Genomic DNA, 23,201 nt, shown 5'->3' with positions numbered 1-23,201 from the left:
CCGGGGCCTTCGCTCAAACCTGACTGATCTCTCCATACAGGTTGCTTCTGACAATCCAGACTTGATCTGCTTAACAGAGACTTTCCTCCTTCAAGATGTCTCTGATTCCTTAATATCTCTTCCTGGTTACTCCCTCCTCCGGTATGATAGACCTGAGCCTCGGCCTGGTGGTGGGGTGGCTATCTTTGTCAAAAACTCTCTTCCTCACTCTCCTTGCACTGCCCTCTTTCCTCCTCACCCGCAGGAGTACCTCTGGTTACGGCTTCCTCTCCGCTCCCACCTTTTGTTCATATGTGTTCTGTACCGTCCCCCAAACAGTGATGACTCCATCTACATTTCACTGTCTGACAACATGGACCAACTTCTATCCACTCATCCCAACTCTCTCTTCCTCATATGTGGTGACTTCAACTGTCATCATACCACCTGGTTGGGTGTGGGTTCCTCTCTCACCAGTCATGGCACCTCAGCAAAGGACTTCTGTGACTCACTGGGATTGACACAATCTGTCAATTTCCCGACCCGGATCTCAGCCAATGGAGTATCTTCTCTTCTAGACTTGGTTATGACAAACTTCCCTGCTAATGTCTGCTGCTCTTCTTCTGCTCCAATCGGTTCTTCTGATCATGTGCTTGTCAAAGTGGACATCTCTCTGGCCATTCTCAGAGAGCCTCCTCAGCGTCGACGAGTCTGGCATTTCACTCAGGCCGACTGGGACGGTCTTCAAGCAGCCATCAATCGTCTGGATTGGTCTCCCATCTCCACTGCCTCTGACATCAATTCTTCCAAAGCAAACTGATCTCTCTCATGCACAGATTTATCCCATCTCGCCTTCAATTGTCTTCCCCTTCCTCCCGTCCATGGTACACTGAATCTTGTGGTGAGGCAGTTGCCGTGAAACAACTTGCCTTTGCCTCTTGGAAGGCTAATCCAACTGAAGGCAATCTCAGTTCCTTCCACCAAGCTCGGAACAAGTGTGTGTCTACCCTCAGGAGTGCCAGGAAGCACTATCTCTCCTCACTCAAGAATGAACTCTCAAACCTGTCTCCTTCCTCCAAATCCTGGTGGCATCTGGTCAAATCCGTTTCTGGTGTTTGTTCCCCCTCCATCCCCTCCCTTACCTCAAATGGCCACACAGTTGACATCGCACGTTACAAAGCCGAATGCCTCAACTCTGTGTTCGCCTCAAAATCCTTAGTCCCAAACCCATCTCTCTCTGTTCCCACCTTTCCCAGTCGAACCCAACTGCTCCTGGACTCTGTGTCCTTCTCTCCTGACAAGGTGGAGGAGTTTTTGTCAAACCTCGACTCTGATTCTGCAACTGGACCAGACGGCATCAGCCCACGGGTCCTAAAATCCTGCTCTGCCGCTCTATCTCACCCTCTCTCTGTTCTTTTCACCCTATCTTTTGCTCAAGGTCATCTGCCAGCATCCTGGAAATCAGCTAACATTACCGCTTTACACAAAAAAGGTGCAAAAACAGATCCTTGCAACTACAGACCAATCAGCCTGCTCCCAATTATCAGCAAAGTCATGGAATCCATCATTGCTTCGGATATGAAATCTTTCCTCTTCTCCAATGGCTTGATCTCTGATCATCAATTTGGTTTCAGACCAGGTCACTCTACTCTGGACATGCTGCTTTTGCTGTCTCAACAATGGATGGAGGTCCTCAATGCCAAACAGGAAATCAGAGCTGTCTCCCTTGACATATCAAGGGCCTTTGATACGGTCTGGCACCCAGCTCTGCTCACCAAACTCTCCTCCTATGGTATCCATGGAAATCTCCATGCATGGCTTGCGGACTTCCTCTCTGGTCGTAGTCAACGTGTGGCCCTGAATGGATTTCTCTCATCTCCCCTTCCTGTTCAGGCTGGAGTTCCCCAAGGAAGTGTGCTGGGCCCTGTGCTTTTTCTGGTCTTTATCAATGATCTCTCTGACTCTCTGGAAAATCCTCTCTATCTCTTTGCTGATGACTCCACTCTCTGCCGCTCCATTCCTCTTCCCTCAGATCGGCAGTCTGCAGCCTCCTCACTCTCTGAAGACCTGGACAAAATCAGACTGGTCAAACAAGTGGAACATGTCTTTCAATCCTGACAAATCTCACTCTCTTACTATGTCTCTCCGAAAAGATCGACTGGACAACCCTGCCATCTACTTTCTGAACAATCCTCTCCAAGAAGTTCTGTCGCTCAAGCTTTTGGGTCTCACTTTCTGCCATGATCTTTCTTGGGAAAACCACATTTCCAAGCTGGCCTCCAAAGCCAGTCGCCGACTGGGCATCCTCCGTCATGCAAAGTCCTTCCTCGGCACACCTGAGCTCCTCACCACATACAAGGCTTTCATCCGCAGCTCAATGGAATACTGTTCTCCCCTATGGGCTGGTGCTCCTGCTTCACACCTGGCTCCGCTTCACGCTGTTGAATCCAAAGCTTTCAAAATCATTGGAATCTCCCGCGATGAAGCTATCTCTGAGGGCCTTTCACTCACTCACCGCAGGCAGGTAGGTGGTCTTTGTCTTCTACCGACTCCTCTCCGGCCTTGCTCCCCCAGCTCTCTCTGTGCTCTGTCCCCCAAATATTCCTACAGGTCGCACAAGATCTGCCAGCAACCCTTTGATGGTTAAACTGCCGAAATCTCGGCTCTCTGCTCACCTTCACTCTTTCATTCCTCTTTTCTCCCGCCTGTGGAGCAAACTCCCACACTCCCTTCAATCCCTCTCCTCCCTCCAGGTCTTTAAAACAGCTGTTCACCACCATCTCTTATCTTCCCCCATCCATAACCTTGATCTTTTCTACCCCCACTAATTCACCCCAGATCCACCTTGTTTGAAATTCCAACTTCTTTCCTGGAAATCCTGGCAGTGTCCATATGTTTATACCTCTCCCACCCCCCCCGCCCCCCTTCACATGCCTCCCCCCAAAGCCCTCTCCCTCCCACAGATCTCTCGATGTCTCCATGTCGCTCGGTCCCTGCTCTCAAATGTTGTGTTTGTGTCCTTCCCCCTCTCTCCCCATCTTGGCTACCGCTCCCGATGTTATTTGTTTTATGTGTCTGTCTTTCTGTGTGATTAATGTTCGCTCTTTCACGAGCCTCGATCTTGTATACAAAAAAACAAACAAACAAACAAAAAAAAACAAAAAAAAAACATAGGCCAGATTTCTAAAATCATCAATTTTTATCGATTGACTTGAAATTTAAAGAGGATTTGCATATATGGTCACTGAATTCAACCACCAACTATTTTTGAGGTCATCATAGGTCAAAAGATCAACATAGGCCAAAAGGTCAACATAAGCCAACTTTCTAAAATTGTCAATTTTCATCCGATTATCTTAAAATTTGAAGACGATTTGCATATCAGCTAACAGCATATCAGCTAACCAATTATTTTTGAGGTTAAAAGGATGCTGTACCGAGTGCCATTCTACTTTGTTCTCTGTTGCCAAGTGTCACTAAGTGACTTCATTTGTTTGTTTTCTTGTTTATTTATTTGTCTGGGTGATATCTCAGCCATCCTTTGAACTAGGAAGCTGACATTTGGGCACAATAGTGAATATGTGCTTTGGCAAAATGTTATTTTAAATTTTTTTTATTAAACAATTAATTGATTAATTACTGTTATCAATTTAAGTACTTATTTATATTTCTTTCTCATCTGGGTGATATTTCAGGCACGTTTTGAGCAAAGAAGCTCATATTTGGACACAACAGTGACAGTGATTTGGCTACAAAGGGTATTTTTGGTTCATTGATTAATCAATTTATCGATTAATTATTTAATCATTCGATTAATTACTTGATTTTCAAAAAGTTGCAGATTCGGATAAAGCAGTGATGGTTTAGCTATGCTATTGGCTAAATGATTAAGAAATTATTTATTTTATGATTGTTATTTATTTTTTTTCTTTTTAATTATGCAATGAATCAATCAATTATTGTCTCCTAACTCTGGATCATCATTTATAGTGGATACAGCAATGCTGGTAAACCTACCTTTGTGTTTGATTGCGTACCAACAAGGATAACGATGAGGTGTTCAGGTTCTATAGCTAAAGATAAAGTGTGTGTGTGTGTGTGTGTGTGTGTGTGTGTGTGTGTGTGTGTGTGTGTGTGTGTGTGTGTGTGTGTGTGTGTGTGTGTGTGTGTGTGTGTGTGTGTGTGTGTGTGTGTGTGTGTGTGTGTGTGTGTGTGTGTGTGTGTGTGTGTGTGTGCGTGCGCCCACACACTTATACTTGCCTATAGGTCACAATTTTTGTATTCTACAGTGTTCCTTCCTAACTCTATCTCCATGTACTGCACTGCGGCATTGCCAGGTGCCGAAGGCACCTCGGCAATGTCGCGCGCTGACGGATATATTTATTTATTTGGTATGGGGGTGGTGTACTTTGAATGTAGCTCTACTCGTTTCTCCTTTTCTTTGGCCTTTTTGAGATTATCTCTTCAATCTTGTCAATGCTAAATCTGTCATTGTATTGCTGTCCTGTATTTTGTCTATTGAGGACTTTCTGCTCAATTTGACCACCAAAGTCCTTTTGGATCATTACCCCAAGCACGCTTAGCGAAAAGCAGCGTTAAGCAATTGGTTAATGTCTGTCCTTCTGTCTGTTTGTCTTATTAATGTATAATCTTCAGTTTACGATCGAGGAACAGCTTATTTAAAATGAATGTTATACGGTATTTTGAACCCGATTCGGAACATGAATTGGAAGATAAACCTGCTGTTGAACAGTACTTTGTCTCCACGTTTCTCCCGATCACCCATGTGCAGAGAGGAGTGAGGTAATCGTTTACTCTGTGTGCGCGTGCGTCGAATCTGCCTGGCATCATCTATCTGCCTGGCAATCAAACAAAATTGAAAATTATTCCAAACAGGAAACTTACTGTTTTTAAGGACATTGTAATGGTCCATTTACAACAGGCCCGAATAACGAATTTAACGTGTTAGATAGCATGATGTAATCGAAAATGTAATGGAGTAAAACAGCGGTAAAATCCGGAATTAATTTATTTATATGCCTTTAAACCTCTTTAAACCTTTATTCAAATTGAGTTATATACTTGAACACTGTAGAATGCAAATCACCCTCGTAATACTGACAGGAACCTCCCGTTTTGCAGTACATGGACATGTTCTATAGCAGTGGTCCTTAAATTGGGGGGGAGGGGAGTGCCCCCTAAGGGGGGCGTGAGAAGTTATCACGTGGGGTGTCTGTGGAAAATGCTGGCATGGAGGGCTTACTCTGCAACAAGTGAACACACATTAAACTATGTATGTGTAATAATAAATAATAAATATAATAATAAATATATAATAACTAGAACTGCCACTTTATAACTGCTGCCAGTGATGACCGGTTTCTTCCGCCTTCCCCCTTTCATATAGCCCCGCTTTGATGCAACCCCACTTTCATTGGATTCGACATGCTTTGATACAACTTCGTTTTGATACAACTCCATGTTGATACAACTCAGCTTTGATACAACTCCGCTTTGATACAACTCCGCTTTGATACAACTCTGCTTTGATACAACTCCGCTTTGATACAACCCCGCTTTGATGCAACCCTGCTTTGGTGCAACTCTGCTTTGGTACAACACTGCTTTGGAACAACCCAGCTTTGGTACAACTCAGCTTTGGTACAACTCTGCTTTGGTGCAACTCTGCTTTGGTACAACACTGCTTTGGAACAACCCAGCTTTGGTACAACTCAGCTTTGGTACAACTCTGCTTTGGTGCAACTCTGCTTTGGTACAACACTGCTTTGGAACAACCCAGCTTTGGTACAACCCAGCTTTGGTACAACTCAGCTTTGGTACAACACTGCTTTGGTACAACACTGCTTTGGTACAACTCTGCTTTGGTACAACTCTGCTTTGGTACAACTCAGCTTTTGTACAACCTCGCTTTGGTACAACCTCGCTTTGGTACAACCTCGCTTTGGTACAACCTCGCTTTGGTACAACCTCGCTTTGGTACAACCTCGCTTTGGTACAATCTCGCTTTGGTACAACCTCGCTTTGGTACAACCTCGCTTTGGTACAACCTCGCTTTGGTACAACCTCGCTTTGGTACAACCTCGCTTTGGTACAACCTCGCTTTGGTACAACCTCGCTTTCGTACAACCTCGCTTTCGTACAACCTCGCTTTCGTACAACCCCACATTCATCATAATCAAAGGTACACTGAAAAGTCACATGCATCGAGAAGATAAAATGTATCGTTTCTTCTTCTTCAAACAATAACAACTTCTAGCTTCCAGACCGCACAACCAATCATCTTGAAAATTTGCAGGCTTGTTCCCCTTCATGACATCTACTTTATTATAAAGTTTCATGTCGATCAATGAAGCGGTTCAAGAGATATAATTTTTAGTAAGATTTTCATTCAATTATTAACCGCTGCCAATCCATGTGAGCTATCGCAAATTCCCAAAGGGCATTTTAATATGCAGACATGGTGAACATAATTGTGAAGTTTCCATTCGATATGATAAAAAATGAGGGAGGAGCTAGGTTTTAAAGGTTTATGCTTCAAAACGTCATAGCTCCTAAAGCATGTGACTTATGACATCATGCTCACTGAACTTTGTTTGTCATGGTTATGCGATTATGCATGCAAAGTTTGGCCGCAATCTGTTCAGTCGTTTTGGAGAAAATGGGTTTTTAGTGGTTTTTCAGGCTTTTCACTTAAAACAATACGGTGGCTGAACCACGTGACCTACGACGTCTTTACAATTTTTTCCCCTGCGTCAATTTATTCTGCACCGAGATGATGCTCAAGAAATTTCATCCTGATCGGATGAAGTTTTTTTTTTACTTGTTGAATTATGACGTCATAATGGAGGCACCTATGACATCATAGTTCACATATGATGTCTGGAGAGTTCTGCATGGAGAGTTCTTTACAATGAGACATGTCTCGATTTTCTTCTGTGCAGTGCTTTTGGAGATATATAGGTGCAAAGTTTTTCGGTTTTTCCAATATGGCGTCCACACCACATGACTTGTGACGTCATAATTACCATTATAAGACCCTACAGGCCGAGGCATTCCTTTGATGAAAATTTCCTGTCATTCGTTCTAACTATTGCAGAGAAAATGATTTTTAAAGGAAATAAATCCAATGTTTTTTGCTATTTTTGTGAAAACAAGACCGAAAGTCTAACAGTGGCATAGCCGGGCTTGTAAAATATTATAAACCACAAATACACATGATTCGCTTTTTAAACAGTTGCTAATGATGTCTATAACATTAAACAAAGAAATTTGGATTAATCCCGACATCTGTGAGGTAAGTTTTACTTACAGAACTGAGCAAAGATCTACTGTAATCTATATTGTACCCCACAAGGGGTGGGTAAGTACCGTTTTGTTGGAAGAGACAACGCCGATGCTTTTGATATTTGATGGTCGTTTTAACAATCAATTTGTTCGTGTTTTACACTAAATGAAAATCGTAAAGGTAGAGCATGGCGATTGTGATGTATGACAGGCTCGACGATATGTTCGGCATGAACGGCATATAAATCAAAATGGCGGTGTGTGGAGTCAGCCGCCGTACCGCCATAATGACATCAGACGTAATCACATCACGCTGTCATTTGACCAGATCCTCAGCTCTGATTGGTATACCTTTGAGGGGACATACATACATACAGATGGACAAACACTGTTCTCGACAGCTTTGCCCTTCGCCGTAAAACCAAGTTTTTAAATAGAGCTGAAATACCAAAAATATAATTAAAAAAGGGAAAGATATATTTTCCTTGCTGCAAATCGACTATGGCCTACAAGAAGCTTGGTCGCAGAACACACCTCTGTCCATCAGTTTTTAACTGACCTTTTCACTTATGTTGATGCTCATTGGAGTTGTTGCTGTTGTAACCTCAGAATGTTTCTCGGTTTTTTTTTTTCTGAAAGGAAATCCATGCAATGCAAAGCAAAATTGCCTTCTGGATGCAAGGTTTGATTATTTAGCCTTTTATTGTTATTATTCTTTCTCCGACATTGCTTTGGTAGCCATGTGTCTGGTTTTTAGGGGATGGGTAGAAGAAGGGGGAGGACTTTCCTTGAATCCTTCCCAGGAATTCTCAGCTCTTGACTTAGCAAGCAACGGCACTTGTGGTGGCATTGCTGTTACTAGGGCATGCCCGTACTATATCTATATCTAAAATTATATCCCCCCCCTCTATTTACATGAAATGGTTTGGTCCAAAGCGAACGGCTTGCGAGTGGTGACAATCCCCCCCCTCTATTTACATGCAATGGTTTGGTCCAAAGCGAACGGCTTCCGGAGTTTGGTAAAGAAATCGCCATCGCGTGCACAAACGCGCAGGAAAGCGAATGAATCGCAAATTCGTTTTTATTAGTTGTAAAACATAGTTTAACGCCAACATAGTTTGCAAACGTGAAATAAATGAATACGCTCTCAAATGTGCCATCCGAGGCAGAGTGTGCCCGCCACGTTCGGCACACGCGATCGTTCGCTGCTCTCTGATTGGTTGAATCGTTTTTTGGACATAGCTCGGTAAGTAATTGTCCGATTAATATGAAACCTTGAAAAGGCACATCCTCGGGTCCCCAGCAATATACCTGGCAAGTTAAAAGTATATCGGACCCGTGGTTGTCGAGAAACAGCGGTCACAGACAAACAAACAAACGTACAGACAGACAGACAGAGATTACTGGAATTATAGATAGATGATTTGTGACATCAATGTCTTCATCACTTTTATTTAAAAAATAAGTACCTTCGCAGATTCCCTAGTAACAGAGGTTGTGTACAGCTAAAAACAAACAAACCGAGCACTGTCGGGCTGGTATGGGCAGAATGGTGAACAGGAAACTACCATCATTTCGTGCAGTTATTGCTCTGCCAAGGCGCACAGGCACCCTTTGTGTTGGGCCGCTACTGGGTCACTGGGTTTGGCTGTGGCTCAGAATATAATCTGTTTGTCAACCTTGTTGGATAAAGGAGCCACTGCTACTCTTAAACTGTCAACTGTGATCTGAACTCATCTGTTGCTTGGCCTATAGTGTGAGCTACAAATGCACCCTGTATGGTAATTCTGTAAATGCTTGATTGTGCTTTGATTCCTCTTTTCAGACTTCAAAAAATTAAAATTCATAGCTCTTTTTATTGGAATGGTCACCGTCGACCCTAGCTAACGAAGTAACAGGTGGTGGATTCTACAAAGGGAGTAGAGTCACTCATGTTTCTTTATGGCTTATATAACGCAGGAGGAAGCCATTCAGCCCATCAAGTTATAAAATGTTTGCCAACCTATGGTCATTTGTCCGTGTGATATCCTTTGTAAAATGCTGAGGGTCGAGCAAAGAAGCAGGAAGTACCGATTTATTTTTGAAGTCTTTGGTTTGACTCGGCTGGTTTTTGGCCACCGACATTTGGTATGACCACTGACCTCTGAGACTCGGAGTACGTTCTCCAACCATTAGGCAACCGAGTCTGAATCCTGGTAAATGATCGTGCACAGTTTTATTTCAATATTTTATGTTCTTACTGTTTCAGGGTCATGGAGTTCCGTATTTAGCATACCGAAAAGAAAGGTAAAATCTGCAGGCGCACACGTTCACATTAAACCTGGAAACTGTTCCCAGGCTGCTCGGTATTGTTGTCGTCTGACTTCTCAGCAACCAACCTCTCTGTACACAACGCCTGATTGGCTGCCAGCTCTCTTGCTGTCAGTGGCTCCTGGAATGTGGTCTGGGGCTTTACCAGCTATATTTAGTGATCCCCTCTCCCACCCAACCTCCCTTCCAACCTCATGAGGTTTGGCCTCCAATATTGGCTTTGGTTTTTATGGAGCTGTTGTTTTGCATGCTGCTTCAAGGAAAACTCGCTCGCCTCCATGTGAAACTGGCTCTTGCAGAAAGTTGGATCTGATCATGCTTATCATCAAGACTGTTATGCTGGGTTGGAACTGGACCTGAAATGGTTAGTGATACACGTTGTCAACGTATTGTACTTCGAAGTTAACACTACCTGTCTGTGTCGAAGAGGACATCTTAGTAAACTTTGAGCCGAAACTTGTTTTGTTTGCTGCTTTCGCTGTTTTATAAACATGTTGCTTTGATTTTTCTTTTGTTGTTGTTGTTGTTGTTGTTGCTTAAAGCATTTTTGTGCTGCATTGTGTTGCGATGTTTGTTTATGAGTGTACCACTGGTGATTTTACATGTAAATGTACACTTGACAAAGCTCGAGTGGCTCCGCAACGGCGACAAGATGCATTGCATGTTCTGCTTAAACTTGCCATGTATCTCGCCTCCACATATGTGTGGTCACGGTTCACTAAATCTAGAATGTTGCTCAGCAAGTTCAACAAGACTGGCTCTGAGGCCTTCACAGCCTGCGAAGAGGTGCTTCGCCTGCCTTTAGTGAGGGCAGATCAGAGACGGCTTTTGTCTGTACTTTAGCGATGAAATACCTCAGCCATTACGTGCTTCCTGGATCGAGACTGATGGCCGAGCTGATCCCGTAGACCGCAGAGCCAGAAACCAAGGCGGCTTTGGCTCCCATGTATGGTTCGCACTAATGTAGGCAAGCGACCTTTCACTTTTGCTTTTGCAGCCACTGATTGATGTGTAAAGATGAAAAAAACATCTTCATGTCTATGTGCTGTAATTTTATAGATATATTTATGAAATGGCTGAAAGACCTCATTCACAGTCAGTGTGCTTGTTTGTTTGGATTTTCCGAGCATTGTATAACCATCCCCATTGTTATTTTCTGAAGAAACACATGGCAGCCGTAATATGGCGCATTGTTGGTGTTTGGATGAACAAAAGATAAAATAAAAAGGTTCTTGTGATAAGTAATGCTTTAATGTGTTATTTTGTTACCTCCCTGTTTTTTCTTTGGTGCTTTGCTTCCTTTGGGAGATTGATTCGGAGTCGTGCTTGCCATCATCATCCTCCTCCTCTTCCTTGCTCCTCCTCCTCCTCCTCCTCCTCCTCCTCCTCCTCCTCCTCCTCCTCCTCATGAAACATCTTTGCTGAAAGGAATTTTTTCAAGCTGAAGTTTGCTTGATCATCCAGTTGAGATTGGTTGATTTTGTTGGAAATTGTGCACATGAGTGATTCAAGGAATTTGATCTTGGTCAAAAAAGGATTTCCCTTTTCGAATAGCACACCTGGCATGTGTGTGTGTGTGTGTGTGTGTGTGTGTGTGTGTGTGTGTGTGTGTGTGTGTGTGTGTGTGTGTGTGTGTGTGTGTGTGTGTGTGTGTGTGTGTGTGTGTGTGTGTGTGTGTGTGTGTGTGTATATATATAATATATATATATGTGTATCCTAAGGGTATTAAAAAAAAAAAATCCAATTTTTTATTATTTTCTTTTAATATATTTTTTGAATTTTTTTGGGGAATTTTTTTTTTCAACTTCAATTGTTTATAAAATGTGATATCACGTATATTACAAATACATTTGTGCAAAATAATTAATTGAATTATGATTGGTTTAAACCATGATAAAACGGCAACTCGGGTAGTCATTTATCTATATATCTACACATCTGGGCAGTGTCTGTGTTGTCACTTAACGACTCCCTCAAACTTTTGTTTCCGTGGTTGTGAAGTGTTTTTAATAACGTGGTGGTTTTGAATCACGTGGTCGTGAGGTATTTTGAATTATGTGGTGGTGAGGTGTTTTTAAATCGCATGGTGGTGAGGTGTTTTGAATAACATGGTGGTGAGGTGTTTTTAATTGTGGTGGTGAGGTGTTTTTAATTACTTGGTGGTGAGGTGTTTTTAAATGATGTGGTGGTGAGGTGTTTTTAATTTTGTGGCTGTGAGGTGTTTTTATTACGTGTTTTATGGCTGTGAGCCTGGTGTTGGCTTAGCGGTTAGGGTGTCGGCTTGGGATCCTAGGATCCTGGGTTCGAATAGCGGTTAGGGTGCCGGCCGGTCGATCGATCGCTGAATACTTGTTTTATTGCTGTGAGGAGTTTTCAATTTCGTGGTGGTGAGGTGTTTTTAATTTCGTGGTGGTGAGGTGTTTTTATTACGTGTTTTATGGCTGTGAGCAGGGCCAGCGCTACCATTAGGCCAACTCGGCAGCCGCCCAGGGTGCAGACATCAGAGGGGCGCATTACTGAACCTTAAAGGGTCACAGTTTTATACAAATTATTGTTTTAAGAAAAAACATAATAAAAGGAAAATATAATAGTTCATTGTTCATAATAGTGTAAGTGATCAATTTTGACCATGTATGCTTCGTGGCATACGTCACATCCTGTTTGAAACGAACGTAGCCTGCTCCCATGCGCCTTCTCCCATACGTCACATCCGGCATGTTCAAAACGCTGCCGCCATATCGTCATTGGGCGCATGGATTGATCATCGTCAGGAAAACGGGAGAATTATTAATCGAAGTTGGCAATTTTTTTTGGGGGGGGTGGGGGGGGGGGAAGGATGCAGGTAGCTGGCCTTGCCTAGGGCGCAAAATAGTCTGTCGCCGGCCCTGGCTGTGAGGTGTTTTAAATTACTTGGTGGTGAGGTGTTTTGAATTACGTGGTGGTGAGGTGTAATCATCCCAAACTTCCCAGTCTGCACCGAACCCTCCCCGAGGTATGTGCTGAGGGGTTCTTTCTTGAAAAAAAACCATTCAACCTAAATCTTCAACCTAAATTGCCTATAAAAATGTAATATCACAAACACAACAAATACAGTCACGTGAAAAAGTAAGTACACCCCACGTAAAAGTTTGGACTTTTTCAACATATTTCAACATACAGCTATTTGATCTTCATTTCAACAATATTGATAGATAAAGGTGATATAATATAACAAATATCATGAAACATTTACATTTTGTAGTCCATTGTATAATTTAAATAAACATAAATGCAAATTTCACATGTGGAAAAAGTAAGTACACCCCTACATTTATCACTACTTCAAATACCTAAAATAAGAATCAGGTGCACCAGCTCAGGTGCAAATGATTAGAACATCGTTAGAGAGGATCTTGGAGGAACCTGTCTTATTTAAACCTCAGATATTTAGCTTGGTTTGCTCTTTGTTGTTGAAGTGTGCGGCATCACCATGCCTAGATCAAAAGAGCTCTCTGAGGCCTTCAGAAAGAAGGTTATAGATGCCTACAAGTCTGGGAAGGGATTACAAAAGATCTCCAAACAATTTGAAATCAATTATTTGACTGCCCGGAAGATCATCGACAAGTGGAGAAGATTCCAAACAACTGCCAACTTGTTCAGGCCAGGCCGCCCCAGCAAGTTCAGCCTGAGAGCAGACTGTAAGATGCTGAAAGAAGTCTCTAAGAACCCCAGAATGTCATCACGGGACCGACAGGTAGCTCTTGCCACTGTTGATGTCAAAGTGCACGAGTCTACCATGAGAGAGGCTGCACAAATTTGATCTACATGGGAGGTGTGCCAGGAGGAAACCTTTGCTGTCCAGAAAGAACATCAGGGCAAGACTAAAGTTTGCCAGTGAACACCGAGGCAAAGACTAGCACTTCTGGAACAATGTGCTCTGGACAGATGAGTCAAAGGGAGAGCTATTTGGCCACAAGAACCTGATACCAATTGTAAAGCATGGTGGTGGAAATATTATGGTTTGGGGCAGCTTTGCTGCATCAGGGCCTGGGCAGCTCACCATCATAGAATCCACTATGAATTCTTCATTGTACCAGAGGGTGCTTGAGGATAATGTAAGGCCATCTGTTATAAAGTTGAAGCTCAACCGAAGGTGGACCTTGCAACATGACAATGACCCGAAACACCAGTAAATCCACCAAGAAATGGCTGAAAAGAAAGAAATGGAGGGTTCTGGAATGGCCAAGTCAAAGCCCGGTTCTAAATCCCATCGAGATGTTGTGGGGGGATTTGAAACGAGCTGTGCATGCAAGAAACCCCTCAAACATCGCACAGCTGAAAGAATTCTGCATGGAGGAGTGGGCAAAAATTTCTACCAGTCCATGTCAGAGACTGGTACACAGTTATAAGAAATGCCTACTTGAGGTTGTTTCTGCCAAAGGGGGCAATACCACCTATTAGAGCCAAGGGTGTACCTACTTTTTCCACATGTGAAATTTGCATTTATGTTTATTTAAATTATACAATGGACTACAAAATGTAAATGTTTCATATTTGTTATATTACATTACCTTTATCTATCAATATTGTTGAAATGAAGATCAAATAGCTGTATGTTGAAATATGTTGAAATATGGTGAAAAAGTCAAAACTTTACATGGGGTGTACTTACTTTTTCACGTGACTTGCGTGACTCTTTTCACATTTGTGCAAAATAATTGTTTGTATTATGATTGGTGTAAATCATGACAACATTGGTGTAAATCATATATATATATATATATATATATATATATATATATATATATATATATATATATATATATATATATATATACATTAGTGGGGCGGCTTAGCCCAAATATTCAAAAGAATTGTGCATTTTGTGATACAAGCACCAAATTTGGCACACTAGTAGACTATCATATTATGAAAAGATCTGGATATTGGGCCATCTCAGATTCAGAGATTTGATTTTTGCAAGATTTGCAGATTTTGCAAGCTGAGATTGCAACGCCAGGGACGGCCGACTCCTTCCTACGAGCTGCCCACGTCACCCGCACAAGAAGAGCTCATCAAATCACTGCAGCAGCACTGTACATCCTGCAACACCGTGCCTACAACCACTACTGTCTGGGAGAAACCAGGGATGCAGAGGACCTTCCGGAGTTTGAAGACTGGTGTTGCCAGAGAGGAGAAGACATCCCCCAGTTTCACTACTGGGCAACCGTGCTGGAACTAGAGCTGTTGGTTCTAGTGTATGTGTGTTCTCTCAGGCAGGGATCGTTAATGATGTACCTCGATGCTCTGACAGAGCTGGTCCCCTGGTTCCATGCACTGGATCATACCCACTATGCTAGGTGGATACCAGTGCACCTGAAGGACATGGCCGAACTCACCATCAAACACCCAGATGTAGCCAGGAAATTCAGGGAAAGCCACTTCACCGTTCAGAAAACACAGAGGGTGTTCTCTTCAATCCCGATTGACCAGGCACATGAGCAGAATAATGCCTGCATCAAAGGAGACGGTGGAGCAGTTGGGCTCACTGACAACCCTAGTGCCCTACGTCGCTGGATGGTTGCGGGACCAGAAGTTGCCAGGGTGATCAAAGAATTCCAGGATGGGAACCAACACTGGAGACGGCAAACAGCAGACACACGTCATCATGATCAGACGCCAAGTGTACAGGCCTCATTTGTGAAAGATGTTCGCTCTCTCGTCGGTGTCATAGAGGAGATGGGCAACCCATTCGAGGAGGAGAGTCAGGATGTAGTCAAACTGGACACAAAGGAGATCGCAGATCCTGCTGCTGTGGAGACCGTGATGAATGCCAAGAGGATTGGCCAAGAGCAGTTCGAGGCTTTCACCAGAGAGTGTCTGTTGGACAGAACAAAGGCAGTGGACGCACCCATTCCTCGTAACAAGCTGAAGGTGTTCAGCACTTCCACTCCAAGAAGCCAGAGCAAAGGTCAGCAACAGCTCGCCTCCATCAAGAATGACCGTGAACTCTTCGCACGCCTGTACATTGGCTGCCAGACGAGGGATGGAAACCTTGAGGAGTTCTTTTGTCACGAGAATCAGGCATGTCCTCCTGCATTGTCTGATGGTGGAAGCCTCTGCACTGGTACCAAGAGTGATCTCCTCACATGCTTGGAAGAAGTCTCCGACGCAAAGACAGAGACTCCTGTCACGACCTGTATTGTGCTTGATGGAGCAGCCATCGTCCAGATGCTGAAGCCGGCTGCATCAAAGACCTTTGAAGAGTATGCACAACAGATCTTCATCCCATATATGTCCACGAAGCTGCAAACAGTGTCACGCCTGGATCTGGTCTGGGATACTTACCTTGCTGATTCACTGAAAGGTAGTACACGTGCAAAGCGGGGACAAGGTGTGCGGAGACGTGTGGTGGCTGCCGCAGCCATACCAGGAAACTGGCAGAACTTCCTACGAGTGGACAGCAACAAGACCGAGCTGTTCAGGTTCCTCTCAGCAGCTCTCATGGAATGGTTTGACCAGGAGGACAAGCAACTCGTCATTACTGATGGAGAGGCAGTGCTCAGCAAGCCGCTACTGCCAGATCTGACCTCACTCGCCCCATGTAACCATGAAGAGGCTGACAGTCGGATGTTGCTGCATGCATCTCACGCAGTCCAGCATGGACACCATGCAATACTCATCCGGACTGTAGACACCGATGTTGTGGTGCTGGCAGTGTCCCTGGCACAGGAGTTGCAACCAGAAGACAAACTGTGGCTGGCATTCGGAACAGGCCAGAGTTTCCGATACCTAGCAGCACACGAAATAGCAGCTGGATTGGGACGAGAGAAGGCTCGTGCACTGCCAATGTTCCACGCTCTAACTGGATGCGACACTGTGTCTAGTTTTCATAGACATGGCAAGAACACTGCGTGGGCAGTCTGGACGGTACTGCCAGAACTCACTGAGGCGCTGCTGCTGCTGTCCTCTGCACCTCGTGACATACCAGACGATGCAATGCGCATCATCGAGAGGTTCGTGATCCTGTTGTATGATCGAACCAGCAAATGCACAGACATTGACAAGGCCAGGAGGAAACTCTTCGCAAGGAAGAACAATGTGCAGCTCATCCCTCCAACGAAGGCAGCTCTGGAGGAACATGTCAAGAGGGCAGTGTATCAAGGTGGACATGTGTGGGGTCAGATACTGCTGCCAGCATCAGAGCTCCCTCCACCAACCAACTGGGGTTGGTCAAGGACTGGAGAAGGACAGTACACACCTTACTGGACCAGGCTAACTGAGGCAGCTCACAGCTGCATTGAGCTGGTTTCTTGCAAGTGCAAGAAAGGGTGTGTGAGGTGCTGCAAGTGCAAAAAGGCTGCCCTTCAGTGCACAGCCCTCTGTGTGTGTGAAGGGGACTGCACATGACGATGAGTCAACAACATACATGTACTTGTGGCAATGCTGAACTTGTTAACATGACACTGTTTATGTACACGTATCTTCAGTACCGGTATATACCTAGCCTCAGATACCAGTACACCTAGCCTCAAATACTAGACCATGTAGCATGTCAGTATTATACCTAAGACATTTACAGAACTAAGACATTCTTTTCAAAGTATTGTGTTGAATCCAATATTTGCCTAGATAATTTCCAAATCAAATTATATAACAGACTGTGATAGATAATATTTAGTTGAAATTGGTACCATTGGATTCCTTGCCCCCAAAAACATACATTTAGATACCAGAATCAAGTCAATAGCTGCATTACGTCCAGAGATAATAGCAAATGTAGATTTCAAGTGGCGGCCATTTTGAAATCCAATATGGCGGACATAAAGAGAGAATTTCAAGTGGCCCAATATCTGAAAATGTTCGCAACATATTAATGTACATTTGTGCCAAATTTGGTGCTTGTATCACAAAATGCACAACAGGTTTGCTATGCTGCTACACTATATATATATATATATATATATATATATATATATATATATATATATATATATATATATATATATATATATATATATATATATATATTTATACATATATATATATATACATACATATATATATATATACATACATACATACATACATACATACGAGGGGCAGTCAATAAGTAACCTTAAAATATTTTTCTCAACTTGTTTAGTGCATGTACATGTGTAACAACTGTTATTTTTCAACATAATCTCCATGCATTCAATGCATTTTTCCAGTGCTTTACTTAGGCCTGGATTCCTCTGGGGGAAAAAAATATTTTGGCTGCTTGTGTGGCCATTCGTGCACCGCCTCTTGGACCTCTTTATCGGATCGGAAAGTTGTTCCACCAGGCGCCTTTTTAAGTTGCCCAAAGATGTGGTAATCCGAAGGGGTGAGGTCTGGCGAGTATGGTGGATGAGGAAGGTACTCAAAATGCAGGTCCTCGATTGTTGCAGCTGTAGCGCAGGCAGTATGGGGCCGAGCATTGTCTTACTGTAGCAAAACAACGGTAGTGAGTAGTCACGACGTTTTGATCTGATTGCTGGTTTCAGATTATTTTTAAGGGGGTCTGCGTATGATGTACTGGTGGCTGTGGTCCCCATGGGCATGTAATGCCCTGCAAGTGTTTTCCAGCAGACGACGGCTGTATGCGGAATTTTTTGGGCTTCGGTGAAGTTGAATGGCGCCACTCTTTGCTTGCTCTTTTCGTTTTTAGCTGAATGTAGTGGTCCCAGCTTTCATCCCCAGTCACTATGTGCTGTAAGAAAGCATCGCCTTCTGTTTCGTAACGTCACAGATGTTCTTCACATGCGTCCACTTGCCGTTCTTTCATTTCGGGTGTGAGTTGTCTTTGCACCCACCTTGCAGACACTTTGCGGAACCCCAGCACGTTGTGAATGATATGGTGTGCTGAACCATGGCTAATGTTCAATTCGGAGACCACTTCATCCAGCGTAATGCGACGGTTTTCCCTTCACACGCGCTCAACTCCTGCAACCATTTCTGGTATGTCGGCTGTGTGAGGCTGGCCCGAGCGAGCAGCGTCAGCCACACTGGACACTCCACTTTTAAACTTCCTGTCCCAGTCGTACACTGCTGTAGCAATAAACATGCGTCACCATATTGCATCTTCATTCTGCGATGGATTTCAATGGGATTCACACCCTCACTTCCCAAGAAACGGATGACAGAACGTTGCTTCTTCCTGGTGCATGCTTCTGAGGGAGCCGCCATCTTGGAACTGGTCTACCGACGTCATACGCTCAATGGTGCCAGATGTAAAACAGGCAAAACATGACTCTTATCCATAGATATAACATATGTCGTCTTCAACTACACACATTACATTCTCAAATTTATATTGCCATTTTAAGGTTACTTATTGACTGGCACTCGTATATGTACGTACTGTATGTACCATGCTCTTTTCAGAACGTGTGTTCTACCAGAGCAGTTTCTTGGCTGGAGTTGCATTCCTGGGTGGGTCGCCACTCCCACGCAGGATACTTCATTGATTGTGCAGGAATTTGGAATTTGGCCAGGGTGCTGGCGATAACTCGCTTACTCTTTGGGAAGGACACCGCTAGATCTTTCACTTCCATCACCTCCTGCTGGCAGACAAGTTGCCCAGTTTAACATTCAGCCGAGCTAGGTGACGCACACATAATCACTGTTACATTTTTTGCTTTATGTAAATGAGGGGGCATAAATGTAGTGGCGAGGAAGATTATAAGTTTATAATGCCCAATACGATCGGGGAGCGGCTTGATGTTTGAGCGGGTAAAGCCTCGGTGCATTCCCTCACCGATGTGAATCCGATTCCCATGGCCGCTCGGCAGAAATTTCCGCACCCTGTGATGATACACTGGTGACCTTTCTGGGATTGGTTCCTTCCTGGTCATGGAAACGTTCACGACTTGCCCAAAGTATGGGCCTCCACCACCTCCACCAGTTACTAAGGTGATTTACATTCGGCCAGAGAAAGGTGTAGATTGATCATTATTAATGTGTCTTGTAGTGTTTGTTGATAATACCATAATAATGCGCTTCCTGCTTTTAATGCAAAGCTAAGCTGAAAATGAAGATGGCTGCAAGTGAGATGGCAAAGAGAGTTTGGAGCGGCGAATAATTCCTAAATTTTTGGTCAATGAAAGCATCAAATCCATTGAAACTTATGAATGAGATTAGCTGCACAGCATACAAGGACATCTTCATCAAAGATCACTGGGAGTAAGAGGTTTTCATGACCGAGGGTGTTAAAAATGAGGCCTTGGACTGCTAATAGATATAGAATCCTAAATAATTAAACACCAAAGGCATAAGAGCTTGCGCTCCAACAGAACGTGCGCCTGTCCCTGGCCGTGTCCATAACTGGAGAATACCTTGATAAATCATGTGTCGTTTTTGTTGCGGTAGAGAAGGCTCGATTACAATGTTGTAAACAACAGTGCAGATCAAATTTGAAGCACCATTTTGGTTCTTGTTAACTGACAGGTGACATTAAGTTTTGTACCTCAACTGCATTAACCAGTTTTGTTTTCATGAATCTCTTTGTTGGGCTCTTTTTGGAAACCACATGCAAGAACACATTTTTCGACATTTACTAATGAGGATTTCTGGAATTCTCTGCTTGTGTATCCTTCTGCCGAAGGTTCGGGTCTCGCCAGAGTTGGCACGTCACCAGCGGCCATGCTGCTCTCAGTCACTTGCAGTGAGTACACTGGCACGCTTTGAGAGTGGGGGAATTTGAGGAACACTGAAGGAGGAGGGAGAGAGGTGTGGGGTAGAGTCAGAGGAGTGGTGTGAGAGAGAGTAATAGTGGGGAGGAGAGGGAGAGAATGGGAGAGAATGGGTGGAGAGGGAGAGAATTGGGGGAAAGGGAGAGGGAGTGGGGGGGGGGGGAGGAAGAGAGAGTGGGGGTGGGGGTGAGAGAGAGGTAGAAAGTGGGGGGGGGGGGAGGAGGAGGGAGAGAGAGTGGGGGAATTTGAGGAACACTGAAGCATGGGGGAGCGAGGGGTGGGGGAGAGTCAGAGGAGTGGTGTGAGAGAGAGTAATAGTGGGGAGGAGAGGGAAAGAATGGGAGAGAATGGGTGGAGAGGGAGAGAATTGGGGGAAAGGGAGAGGGGTGGGGGGAGGAAGAGAGAGAGAGAGAGAGTGGGGGTGGGGGTGAGGGAGGGAGAGAAAGTGGTGGGGGGGGGGGAGGGAGAGAGAATGGGGGAATTTGAGGAACACTGAAGAATGGGGGAGAGGGGTGGGGGAGAGTCAGAGGAGTGGTGTGAGAGAGAGTAATAGTGGGGAGGAGAGGGAGAGAATGGGTGGAGAGGGAGAGAATTGGGGGAGAGGGGTGGGGGGGGGCAGAGAGAGAGTTGGGGGTGGGGATGAGGGAGAGAGAGAAAGTGGGGGGGGGGGCGAGAGAGTAGGGGAGCGAGGGAGGGAGAGAGAGTGGGGGGGGGGGGAGAGTGAGAGAGAGAGAGGGGGGAGAGTGAAAGAGGGTTGGGGGGGGGGGGGAAGAAGAGAGAGGTTTGAATAAAGGGGGAGAGGGAGGTTTCGGCCAGGCTGCGTCTTAGGGTGTTCTCCTTGGCGCCAATCGAGCTCTGCGATTTATAGCTTGAACTTCCTCTGGTTTTAATGGTCGAAAGGAGGGAACGGCTTTGTGGGAAGAAGGTTGGAGGGAAAGTGGAGACTGGAAAGTAATTGATTGTTTTCAAGAGTACAGCGGTGGTTGGTTGGCTGGGAGACAAACAATAGTCCTGGAGCCTGTAAGTCTGCGGTGATGCAGTAGGGGAGCTGTGGATGTGAAGCAAATGAGACTATGATTGATGAGGTGGAAGGTGATCGAGAGATCCTGGAACATGATTGAGAGAAGCTGAATGTGAATCAAAAAAACCCGCACATAAGAGGAAACACGGGATGCCAAGTTGGCATGTATGGGGAGGGAGTGCAGATGGGTGACGTACAAAAGTCTTCGCTTTACGTTGAAGCTTGGTTTGAGCATCATGTTGTGCAAGGAATACCCAAAACACAACATCTTTATTGCTGTCGCTGCTTCCTTGCTTGACACTCAGCATCTAAAAATGATAGAGCATAGACAAAAATGCTGGGAAGTCAATGACAAACCACCCTGTATACTCCTTGCCAAAAAAAACTGTTTCAACAGCACCGACGCTCTGCAGCATCATCAAATCGAAATTTGATACATTTTGGAAGAAGGGTCCATTTATTTCCTCCATGCATATATATGGTGATTTTTTTTTTTTTAACCAAGTGGGAGGACACAGACTCAGAATTCTTGCAAGCTTTTGTGTTCTATCTATAAATATAAGGTGTGTGTGTGTGTGTGTGTGTGTGTGTGTGTGTGTGTGTGTGTGTGTGTGTGTGTGTGTGTGTGTGTGTGTGTGTGTGTGTGTGTGTGTGTGTGTGTTTGTTTTTTTGCACCTCCATTAGGAGCCATATATCATAAAAGCAATGGACGCCAAACAAGACACCCATCTGCTTGGATTACCCGGTGGACAGTAAAGATCTCCCCATGTGTGTCGATGAAGATGAGACGAGTTATCGCCGGCATTCTTTCCAACTTCCTGCCTTAAGTAAGTACGAGGGTACTGGATCAGCGGACAATGATGCTACCAGCAGTCGTGTGTTGCATACCACAGAAGAAGAGCACGATGAAGTGCAAAATGGGGTAGGGCGCATTGCTCTTAGCTAGAATAATAATTTCAAGTAAAACTAAATCAACATGAGCAAGATCCAGCACTTTGAAGAAATGCATTGCACAATGAAGAACCTGGCTGTCAAAAAATATTCCATTTGCTCTATCCTATCCACCTCTCGCTGAGTGCTTACACCAACCAATACAGAGAATACATATATGTATATATATTGTTACGGTTTTTAGAACCTTCACTTGTAAATTTTAGTAAATGTTTCCCTTATAAATGATCCCCTGTAAATATCCCCATCAATTGGCTTTATTAAAGATCGCACCCTAGTTAGTCCATGTACAACACGTAGAGAACCATAGGACCTCTCTGTTATTTCATTATTATGTGTTTCAGTTAAGGATCTGTTCCCAATAGTTGAATCTGCGTTGCATTAATCAAATAAGATAGGCCCCTTTCAATTTCCCCAATCGTTTCACCCGCTCTTCAAAGTAGCAGTAGGGCGGCGTTCGCTGCTCCTTGCCTTGATTCGGTTGTTGGCCCCAAACCGCCATTAAACACGCGGTCTCAAACCGAGGAGAAAGGGCCGGAACCACAAGAACAAGGTGTGGCACGTCGACTCGTCATCAGAGGTGGAGCCAGTGAGCTCTTGCCGGCCAACCAGCGCCGAGGTGAGCCGACCGGTAGGCGTGTCATCGGAGCCGGTGGCTTGATTTCTACACGGACAATAAAAGCGGCTGCGAGGGACTGCTTCAAGAGACGAGTGAGAAGGTGCAGATGAGGTGAGAAGGAGCTGGGAGTGTGCTACAAACTGGCATCTCCCCCATCTTGTTCAAGAGAGAGAGAGAGAGTGTTGGCACGAGCCAATACTACGTACGCCGTATCCCAGTTTCCCTGATATATGCAACGTCCGCTCGCGGTCAACGATACGCGCTCGCTGCCGGCCAGGGTTTTCCCGCCACGACGCGAGTCGACTCCTGGAGCCGGGCCTCG

General features: G+C 44.5%; 1 protein-coding gene across 5 annotated transcripts in view; it reads left to right on the top strand.

Moving 5' to 3' along the window:
* LOC137416616 (bone morphogenetic protein receptor type-1B) overlaps nt 1-23,201 on the top strand; it is a 156,658-nt gene that overhangs the window by 42,447 nt on the left and 91,010 nt on the right. Inside the window, exon 1 of one of the 5 annotated variants that reach the window (XM_068102265.2) lies at nt 9,777-9,958. The exons of 2 other annotated variants lie outside the window; for them this stretch is intronic. The gene's annotated coding sequence lies outside the window, so the exon portion shown is untranslated. Of the gene's footprint in view, nt 1-9,776; nt 9,959-10,447; nt 10,558-21,993; nt 22,137-23,201 lie in introns of those variants that run through there. 2 more of the 5 variants (XM_068102267.2, XM_068102266.2) reach the window with 2 other exon arrangements.

Source organism: Myxine glutinosa, chromosome 8, assembly GCF_964187855.1.
Source record: "Myxine glutinosa chromosome 8, kmMyxGlut1.1, whole genome shotgun sequence".
Taxonomy (NCBI): domain Eukaryota; kingdom Metazoa; phylum Chordata; class Myxini; order Myxiniformes; family Myxinidae; genus Myxine; species Myxine glutinosa.
Note: the sequence above shows the minus strand (reverse complement) of the source record. Positions and strands in the feature narration are given on the sequence as shown.